The sequence below is a fragment of the Cornus florida genome, unplaced genomic scaffold (assembly GCF_030987335.1).
Source record: "Cornus florida cultivar Cherokee Brave unplaced genomic scaffold, ASM3098733v1 CherokeeBrave_3.0.0_Hap2_Chr05, whole genome shotgun sequence".
Taxonomy (NCBI): Eukaryota; Viridiplantae; Streptophyta; class Magnoliopsida; order Cornales; family Cornaceae; genus Cornus; species Cornus florida.
In genome coordinates this window covers 37,927,196-37,936,500 of record NW_026775575.1, presented here as the reverse complement: position 1 = coordinate 37,936,500, position 9,305 = coordinate 37,927,196, and the positions used below count along the sequence as shown (strand labels likewise).

The 9,305-nt window shown below is 37.4% G+C and overlaps 1 non-coding gene across 1 annotated transcript; it reads left to right on the top strand.

Annotated features, from left to right (window-relative positions):
• Positions 1-4,783: 4,783 nt before the first annotated feature.
• Positions 4,784-4,892, top strand: LOC132310886 (small nucleolar RNA R71). The gene has a single exon (XR_009482735.1). It is a non-coding gene; the product is annotated as a small nucleolar RNA R71 (small nucleolar RNA).
• The last annotated feature ends 4,413 nt before the right edge of the window (positions 4,893-9,305 follow it).

Genomic DNA, 9,305 nt, shown 5'->3' with positions numbered 1-9,305 from the left:
GTGACACAGCCTGTGCTATCTCATAGGTAGCACCATCAGCAATTTGCTCCTCAAACCTCCCAACGACGTCCTCAACCAGGGCATTCACGTCCTCTCAAGCACCTGCTACCATGCCATCACCTTCCTTCTTGGCACTAAGCATATGAGAAAGGCTTAAGTTCCACTATGCTAGCCTAAAAGTCACCCGTGGAGCCTCAGAGATCTCATCATTATCAACCACGAAGTGCCGAAGGACAAGCAGCTGGGTAATAAGATACGAAAATGGAAGTTTCCATTTTTTCGCATTCGGATCCCCACTCGCCACTAAATGCTTCCAATATTTATGCATCTAGTTAAAGACGAAAGCTGGAACAGAAAACCATGCTCCAGTGTGGGTAGCATACAACACTATTAAGAACTCTTGTCCCCGCTGTACCTTATGACCTATTGGAAAAACATTCCATTTCAGAACCTGATCGAAAAACCACATATCCTTAGGTAGTGAGGACTTGCTGGCACAATTCTTCTTCTTCTTGTCACCATACTTCCCGTCACACATATCCTTAACAATAGAATGCACAGTAGGTTTTTCTGAGAATTTACCAAAACGTAGCTCCCCATTCTCTGCTAGTGAGTCAGTGGGGCAATAATGTGGACACCCTAATGCTTGGGCTATGTCCACGACACCGAAGTGAATTCGGACACCATCAATGGTTGTAGCTAATATGTCCGGCGCATCACTAAACCATTTCATATTCTGATAAAGCAGGCGCATAATACGGGGATATGCAACCTCTGCAGCTGGTCTAAAAAGGCAGAACAAATGCCTCCTTTCAAATTCTAACATCGCCCATTCAGTCGTGTCATTGTAGCAAAACGTACCTTCAATGTCGAAGGTAGTCTCAAAATCCAGACGTTTGTTGCGCCACACAGCTTTGGGAGTCTTTTTGGAGGGTTTGAAATGTTTGGAAGAAGAAACACGAGTCATTTCTTAAAGATTAAAATATATGGGAAGTAGTCCAAATTCAATAACCCTACTCCAATGACAAATTTTTTAAAATCATCAATTCAAATTTTTTATGCACTTTTTTTTTAACAACAATTCAACTGTCTTTTTTTTTTTTTTCAAAACATTAATGCAAATTTTTTTAAAAACAGTGGAATCTGGAACCCAATTAACAACTCACAAACTTGCCAAAATCACAAAATCAGCACTTACCCACATACTCGCCGGAGAAAAGCCCAATCAAAAGCCGCCAGAATCGCTGAAGAAACCAAATCAAAATCCAGCCAAAATCGCTGGAGGGAAGAAGCCAGTTGCAATGCCAAAAAAATAAAGGGCGAGTCTCAAACAGCGCCGGAATTTAAGCCCAGCCGGAATCGCCGGAGAATATTCAGCTGCGACCACCGTTGAACAAATCAAAATCGCCGGAAGGAAACAGAATGAAGCCACTTCCCTAATCGCACCACTTCGGCAACCAAGCTCGGCGCAACCCAAAAACTTGCCGGAAGGAAACGGCGATTTAGAACTCGCCGGAAGGAACAACGAACCGCGCTGCCGGAGAATGACCCAGCCGCGTCGGAAAATAAAAGGCGAAGCAAACGGCGAACACCATGGCGCTAGAATTTAACGCCTTTAATGCCGCGGAAGAGAAGGACAGAACAATGAGGTTTGGGCAAAGAAATTAGGCAGGGAGGTTGGAAGTGGAGATTTGGGTTAAGGAATCCGAAGGGAAAAGAGAGGAATTTATGTGGGGTGAAGGTAAGTAGTGAATGCGCAAGGTTAAGGGCGCTCGATCCCTCAATAGGAGGGATCGATTATTTTAGACCAAAAAAATTGCTCCTTATGTGTAATGAAAAAGTGATGGCACAAGTTAAAAAGGGATCGATCCACATGGGTGGGGGATCAATCCACTTGGGCCTTTTATTTTGTGCTTTCTGCCTAGCATAGGATTGATCAATCCCCTTTATTTTTTATTTTATTTTTTTAAACAAAGCAAAATTAAAAAGAAATATATACATAAAAATAAATTAAATTAAACATAAAATAAAATACTAACATACATGACCCATTACAATTTTTTTTTTTTTTTAATAAAGCAAAACTAAAATTAAATATATACACTAAAATGAAGTATATATAAAAATAATAATAATAATAATAAAATTGAAATCAAATCTAATACCATCCTACACTACCCATTACAATTTTTTTTTATTTTTTATTTTGAATTTCTGAAAGCAGAATTGTACAAAAAATAAAATAAAGTAAAAGAAGAAAATAAAATAAAATTTTATTTAGACGAAGATGTAAGAAATAAAATAAAGAGAAATGAGGGAGAAGTAAAGTCGGGAAACTTTACGAAAAACTAGTGTTTAACGTCACTAGAAAGACGTTGGGGCGACTCACTAGTCGAAAGAATCAAAAACCGGATATGAGACATCCTCATTGATCCGTTTATCTATTTTCCCCAATGGATGTTCTCTCATAACAATGAATACATCTCCTAAAAGAATGATTTGGAAAGAAATGATGGAAGATGCAATTTGTTCCCTTTCATCCACGGTCTTGAAAATAAAGTCCGTCATGATCGGCCTTGCTTGGCAAGGTAATGTCTTTCAAAGACTTGGTTGGATTATTAGGAAACTCAATCTCTTCATCCTTTTTGTCAACTTCCACATTGATCACTTTCTCCTCCTTCACTAAGGTTGCCTCAATGACTTCATGCTCAATATTACAAGGAATGTCCTCATAAATTGGATTGGCCATTGGTGAACGTACAACTTCTTCCTCTTTTTGATAAGAAAGAGTACTTGCGATTGGAGGAAGAGGTTCTTTTGAGTTTTCCATGGCGAGAAGTTTAAGATGGCCACGGAGTTCATTAGAGAATTAACTTCATATATGGAGCTTTCAATGTCAAATGCGTCCATATTGAAGTGAGAGAGGCATGCCTCAAGAGGATCTTCAGAAGGAATGGAAGGAATGGAAGGAAAGACTTCTTCAATAATTTCATCCAAGACATTCACCATGAAACACTCGCCTTCATCGATGGGATGTTGGCTTGTGTTGAAAACATTAAGCTTAACCATTATATTGCCAAAAGAGATGTCCATAATGCCGAACCTACAATTGATTGTCGCATTAGCGGTGGCAAGGAATGGTCTTCCTAAAATGATGGGAATGTAAGTGGTAGGATTGGGAACTGGCTCAGTGTCAAGCACAACAAAATTAACCGGGAAATAGAATTTGTTGACTTTGATGAGGATGTCCTCAACAATTCCCCTTGGTTGTTTTGTAGACCTATTGGCAAGTTGAATAACTACCGAAGTTGGCTTAAGGTTTCCCAAACCTAATTGAAGATACACGGAGTAAGGAATAACATTAACACTAGCCCCTAAGTCAAGAAGAGCCCTTTTGACCTCATGGTTCCCTATGGTACAAGAGATGGTTGGCGTACCGGGGTCTTTGAACTTAGGTGGGGTGTTAAGCTTAAGGATAGAGCTTACTTGCTCCATGAGAAGCACTTTCTTTGGGCTTGGTCCCTTGTTCTTCCTCTTTTGAGTACACAAGTCCTTCAAGAACTTGGCATATGGTGGAATTTGTCGAATAGCATCAAGAAGAGGAAGGTTGATTGTAACTTGTTTAAAAACTTCCATTATGTCATGGATTTTTCCTTCTTGCCTCGAAAATAAAGTAGAGTTTAAAGCTTGAGGAAATGGAGCTTTTGGCTCATAAGGCTTCTCTACATGGGAGGAAGATGATGATGATGGAATTGGCTCCTTAATGTGACCATTTGTCCCTAGTGAAGTAGGAATGGAATTGGGAATGGTAAATGGGCTAACACTTGGTTGCACCGAAACACTAACTTCACTAAGTCTCTCAACTTTGTTATCAATTTTTCTCCCACTCCTTAAGGTGGAAATGGAGTATGCCTTTTGGTTAAGTTTGGGTTGAATAGGCCCTTTTTCCTTTCATTGTTTGAACCATTTGCCCAATTTGGGCTTCAAGTTTTACAATTGATTGAGAATGCGAATGAAACACTTGATTTTCCCTTCGAAGATCACCCAAAGCTTCTAAAACCTTATCCTCAAAAGTGGGATTTCTAGGAGGCTCTTGAGGTGGATGAGAAAAAGATTGATGATTTGAAGAATGAGAATTGGAGAATTGATTCACATTTGGAAGAGGATAAGATGGAGAATGGTATACTTGAGACTTTGCATTCCGGAGGTTGGGCGGTACATACTTTTCTTGAGAATTTTTATGAAGAGGAGGATGATACCTCCTCCTTGATTTCTCCAAGAGAAGTGAGGATCACTCCATCCGGAATTGTAGGAGTTAGAATTTGGATTACTTCCCGGATGAATGAAAATAGCATTGACTTGTTCTTGATACTTACTCGGAAAAACTTGTCCAAGAGGACAATTGAAAGTATTGTGAGTATAACTAAAGTAAGTCATGCACATCACACCTTGAGAATGGAAAGAGTTGGATGATTGAATTGCCAGGTTTTGGCTCGAAAGAAATTTATCAAACCTTTGAGTAAGATTTTTGACTTCGGCGGCAATTTCCATGGAACTCTCCACTTGAGAAAGACTGGAGGCTTTCTTCCCTCCTTCATTCAAATTTTGGCCAAATCGGGACAATGAAGAACGATGAACTGAAATTTCGCTCATGCGATAAAAAAGATGCCACACATCGTCTTCATTTTTATCCAAATAGGCTCCTCCACATGAAGCATCAACCATACTTTTTTTGGTATCGGATAAGCTTTCATAGAAGCAGCGAACTAATTGCCACTTAGGAATGTCGTGATGTGGACACTTCCGTAGCAAATCGTTCAAACACTCCCATGCTTCATGTAAAGGTTCTCCCTCATTTTGGGAGAATTCACGGATAGAAGTTCTCATAGCATCGGTTCTACTTGGGGGGTAAAATTTTTTTAGGAATTCATATTGTAATTGAGCCCAAGATGTGATTGAATTTGCCCTCAAGTTATTGAACCAATATTTAGCCTTTTCCCGAAGAGTGAAAGGGAAAAGCTTCATTTTTAAGACTTCTTCCGGAAGGTCCGTGATTTTCACGGCTGAACAAACTTCCAAAAACTCATCCAAATGTTTATGTGGTTCTTCATTGCTCACCCCATAGAAAATGGGGCACATTAGGATAGTTGCGGGCTTGATTTTATAATGAGTTGCCCGAAAGTTTGGCAACCTGATGCATGTTGGTGCATTGTATTCATTTGGAGTGTAGTGATCTCGAAGAGATAATTTAGGATTTAGGGGATAAACTATATGATCTTGAGGATGGATTTGTATTATTAGAGGTTGTTACATTTGATTGGGTTGTGGAAACACATTAAGATGTGGAATTCTCAAGGGTGGATGCACACCTTGAGGTGGATGCCCATTAAGAGGGTGATACTCACCTAGATTATCCATATGCCCTAGATTTTAGAATTGGTTTTCCATTAAATGTGGGATAATCAAGAAAGGGACAGTCCTGGAATTTAATAAATTGTTTAAATAGTATTTTTATTTAATTAATTGTTTAAATTGTATTTTTCTTTAAATTAAATTAATTGTTTAAATTGTATTTTTCTTTAAATTAAATTAATTGTTATTTCGTGAGTTATTTGATTAATTGCGTTTTATATTAATTGGTTAATTATTGTATTAAATGGTAATTGTTTAATTATTTATAATTGAGTTATCGTAACGTAGGGTTTAGGTTTTATCATAGCCGCCGTCTGTTTCAACTTAGGTAGTTTCATGGGCCGATTAATGTTGGAATTAGGGCTTAGTCTCTAATTTTTACACGGATTAGGGTTATTGTTTTGGGCCTATAAATATATCATAATGTGGGTTTAGGGTTTTGGGAAGTACGTACAACTCTGTTCACGTACCTAGATATAGAGAGTGAGAGACAGAGAAACAGAGAAAACTTGAGTGATCTACAGAGAAGTTCAAGAAGAAGGGAACAAGGGTTTTCTTCTGGGTTTAACCAAGAGTAGCAGAGGAGTAAAACGATAATTTAGAAGGTGGTCGGAAAACCTCAGAGACGGTGGTTTAGAGTTTCAAAGTCTGAAACTCAAAGGCAAGTTCTGTCCTTCTCTTTCCCTTTAGTTCGTGTTCTGTGCATGCCTAGTTAGACTCCAGGGATGAATCAAGTACTAAAACAGATTAAATTAAAGTTAATATTAATCTTGTAAGCATGATTGAATCAATTTTTTTAAATCGTTGCATAAATCTGGTTTTTGTGTTGGAAGTTATTCTTGCTTAAGAATCTGTTTGCATGAATTTTAATCTTGCTTAACCTTTGTGTATATGAGATTGGAGACATTCTTATAATTAATTCTAGGACAATTAAACCCTAAATTAAGTTATAAAAACTGAACAGAGGTTCTGGACTTCGCCAGAGACGAAGAAGATGATCAGAATAGGGGATACGGCTCTCAAAGGAGGAGAGCCGGCTCACCAAAAGAGGGAGCCGGCTCTGGGGGAAGAAGAGCCGGCTCTACAAGGGTGTAGAGCCGGCTCTACAAGGGTTAGAGCCGGTTCAACATGTTGTGGAGCCGGCTCCACCAAGGGAGAGGCGGCTCCAAGGTTTTATGGAGCCGGCTCCCTCCTCTCTTCTTGGTATTTTGGATTTCTGGGTTGCTTTGGGACAGTAGGGATTGGTTTAAATGTTACAGCTGCTGTGAATGGTGTATATATCTATTTCAGAAATGTAAAACTAGTAAGAAGCAAGAAAATATTAATGTGTTGAAGCATGAGATAACATAGGATTAAATATTAAGCTTGCATGTGGAAGGTTGGCAGATGAACTTAAATTGCTATGGAAGTTTTTAGCAACTCTTACTTGTATGATTTGTTACTATTAATCATGTTGTGGCACTGTAAAGAGTATAGTTGTTCATTTGAAATATTTATACTTAAATAGGAATGCATGATGTTGTAATATATACTATTACATCAATCTGGGGATTGTTTGGAGGAGTTAAATGTGCAGCTTGGTTTCATTTATATCAAGCACTGGAAAATAATATATAAATCGAATGTTGAATGCATTTATTAGTTATGCACATGTTAAACTATATTAGTGCTTATTTGTGGAATCAATTGATAGTAGGTTTTATTAAACTGCGTCAATTTATGTTGAATTTGGAGGAATAAATTGCATACTCTTGCTTTGTCAATTTATTGGACTGTAATTGGAATTCTAAGATTTATTTTGGATGCATGAATTGGTTATATGATAAACTATATTTAGGCTTATTCTCGGAAGTAGTTGATAAATAATTATATTGATTTGTCAACTATGTTAACTGGAGGATGGTATGTACCAGTATGGGACGGTGACATACTAGGTATGGACTAGTTCAAACACTAAGTTCTACCTAATTTGGAATAAGGTATGGATTAGTCATAAAGATTAAGTCTATCACCTACATGTGTCATATCAATTGTGAATTGAATGATCCACTATAGTTCCAGGATAGATTTGTTATACATATATCAGACCACTACACAGATGGATGGTATTTTGTATTAGGAGGAGTACGGACTTTACATATATATTATATAGTGCCGTGGTATGAGTTGAGTCTCATGACCATGGTTAGGGCGCGTATATTGCCTAGGATGGATAGCTGGACAGAGGTATTGTTCCCTGGTAGGTCTAGATACACATGACCACAGTATGTGCGATTTGCATGGTATCTCTATTCAGGCTGAGACAGACCTTTTTGGACTAGTGAGCGTCCTATAGTGTGTACTTATACATATATGGACTACTCTAGTTATTGTTGAGTCTTTCTAGGATGTATCTGCGTATCGGATTACTGTTTGGATTGTAGTAGATCAGGACTTGCATGTGGGCCTGAACCACTTCTTCATTTTTCAGGTGTTCGTCAGTTCCAGGGTTAGAGCTTGGACGTGAAGAGTAGATACAGATATTCATTCCCCTGCCTATGTAGGAATCTTCTTTATGTTAGCTTTAGTTTTTATTTCGGTTATTTCAGTTTCCAGTTTCGGTTTGAGAACTTTTAATAAGGGGTCCAATGGATGGATTCCCAAGTTGTAAACCTATGGAGTTTGGATTTAATAGATTTCAATAATTATATTATTTTAGGGATTTTCAATTAGCATTCTTTCAGCTTATTATTATTATTACTATTTATTTTATCTTGTATTCTGTGTTCAATTACATATTAATTGTTTGATATCCCTTGGGTTTGGGCCTGGGCCTGATCAACCCGTGTCTTGGATCCGAGGGGTATCACAGCTATCTCGCAAGCATGTAGAGAATTGAACAATTATAGTAAAAGAAATTCAAGGAAGCTCACGAAAGTCCGTAACAACAACGTCATAATGGTGCCAAGATCCAATGCTTGCTCCTCTTCTTTTCAAGTCCCTAATTGAATAAGAGGGATTTGTAAGAAAATAGTAATTTAAAGAAAACAATCAAATTAGCCTTAATGCCTAATTTAATTCCAACTAAACCGTCAATCCCCGGCAACGGCGCCAAAATTATGATGCGACCTGAGCGTGTGCACAAAATAATGCACAACACTTTGGTTTTGGAAATGGTATCAAGTGGGCATCATAGTTTACATTTATAAACCGCTAGACACTTATACTATGTAGTATGAAGTGAGAAGGGATCGAACCCAAGAGATTGAACACGTGTTGGGATTAAACTTGATTTTAGTGCTAATGAGATTGCACAAGAGAGAGAGAGAAAAAAAAAAAAGATTTTGGTGAAGTGATTAAACTAGAATTCAATTGGAAGCATGGAAATAGAAATGACAATGCAAGTAAATTAAACTAAGAATTAAAGAGATAGGAAGAGAGTCTTAGGGTTAGGATTCACCACTAAGCTCATGTAATTAACTATTTACTTTCAATTAATGGGGAAAACATTAATGTAATTATAGATGTAGCCACATTATCATCACAAATCACAATTGTAAGCATAAATTATCAACATCAAGAATGAGTTGTCTACTTAATGACAATTAAACTAAAGTGTAAAACCCATTCAAGACTACGTCATAACCCACCATACACATTCACAAATGTATCAAATAAGAGCACACATCAATTAAGAGAATAATACTAATTGTAATTAGAAGCATAGATTAACATAATCAAGCACAAATTGCCTATTTAACTACAATTAACTAATAACAAGAAAGCTAATTTGTATAACAAACCATAAATATTAAGCCTTTATCCATCAAATTAATTGACAATTGTATCAAATAAGTATCATGCTATAGCCATCACTAAACACAACTACAAGAAGTATTTAATGTAGAATATAA